At 37.8% G+C, this 1,559-nt stretch overlaps 1 non-coding gene across 1 annotated transcript; it reads right to left on the bottom strand.

The window, feature by feature from the left end:
• Window positions 1-1,453: 1,453 nt before the first annotated feature.
• LOC114372791 lies at window positions 1,454-1,559 on the bottom strand. The gene has a single exon (XR_003658354.1). It is a non-coding gene; the product is annotated as a small nucleolar RNA R71 (small nucleolar RNA).

Genomic DNA, 1,559 nt, shown 5'->3' with positions numbered 1-1,559 from the left:
TAGCTAGTGTTGTGTGTTTAATTCCTTCGTGTTTTATGTTTAATTGTTAGTATTGTGTTAGTATGTGTGTTAGTGTTGTTTAGTGTCCTGGTATTTTGTTTAGTGTGTGTTCTGTTTCAGTTTTCCTATTAAGCGCTTCCCCTATTTCAGTTTTCCTATTAAGCGCTTCCCCTGTTTCAGTTTTCCTATTAAGCGCTTCCCCTGTTTCAGTTTTGGGTGTTTTGCTGTGAATAGTGTTTTGCGACGGACTTAGCGACCACTTTTGCTTGCGGCAAAACAGAGTAGTAGTAGAAATCAAGTAGGGACGGATTTTAGCGACCACCCATGCTGAATTATTTGAGATTTTTTGTTTTAGTAGCTAGAGTTGTTATTTTTGGCTGAATTTTTTTGTGGTAACTTCTTTTAATCTATATTTTGTGGGAAAAATAGCTAGAGCCTTTAGTTTGGTCAGATTTGAAAGTTCCAAAAAAAGTAGCAAATTTTGTGTTTGTCGAAACTTCAAACGGTCATAACTTTTGCTCCGGTTATCAGAATCGCAATTATTATATATGTATTTGGGGTAGAAACAAAATTTCCTATGTCATGGCAGGCTGGCTGAGGTCTCCATCATCCAAAAATAGTGATTCTGTCAAAAGTTTTTTATTTTTCAAGTTTTATTCACTTATTTTTCTTAACCTACCATTTTTAGCTTCCATAGTTAGACTTTGAATTTTTGCCTGAAATTTTTGTGCTATCTTCTCATCATTTTATAAGGTTGCTCACAAAATTTCAAGTCATTTGGATATCATTTGAGGGTAGTTGTAGTTCAAACCTGCACCTTTATTTACATGACAAAGCAACTAGTTGTGCATGCTGAATGTAGTGTATGACTAGAGGCAATCCATCTGACTTACAACCCTTTGATCCTGAGATAGATAGGACATTTCATAGATTAGTTAGGCATCATTTTATACCTTTTGATCATCCTGATCATTCCATTACTGGTGAATCTGTGCATTCTGTTATTGGTGATTTTGAACATCCTGATTTTGAGCATTACAATTTTGAGCATTCTGATTTTGAACATTCTAAGAACATGGCACAACCTCCACCCCGTGAGAGGACTCTAAGGGAAATGGCTGCACCTGATTTCACCTACGAAAGCTTGTGCATCCAATACCCTGATGAGGATGTCCCATATGTTCTTAAAACTGGACTGATTCATTTGCTTCCAAAGTTTCATGGCCTTACAGGTGAAGACCCGCACAAACATTTGAAGGAATTTCATATTGTCTGCTCCACCATGAAACCCCCAGATGTCCAAGAGGATCATATATTTCTAAAGGCTTTTCCTCATTCTTTAGAGGGAGTGGCAAAGGACTGGTTGTATTACCTTGCTCCAAGGTCCATCACGAGCTGGGATGACCTGAAGAGAGTATTCTTAGAAAAAAATTTCCCTGCTTCCAGGACCACAACCATCAGGAAGGATATCTCAGGTATTAGACAACTCAGCGGAGAGAGCCTGTATGAATACTGGGAGAGATTTAAAAACTATGTGTCAGTTGCCCTCACCATCAGAT

Source organism: Glycine soja, chromosome 10 (assembly GCF_004193775.1).
Source record: "Glycine soja cultivar W05 chromosome 10, ASM419377v2, whole genome shotgun sequence".
NCBI classification, from domain to species: domain Eukaryota; kingdom Viridiplantae; phylum Streptophyta; class Magnoliopsida; order Fabales; family Fabaceae; genus Glycine; species Glycine soja.
The sequence above is the reverse complement of the archived record's forward strand: the minus strand, read 5'-3'. Positions and strand labels throughout refer to the sequence as shown.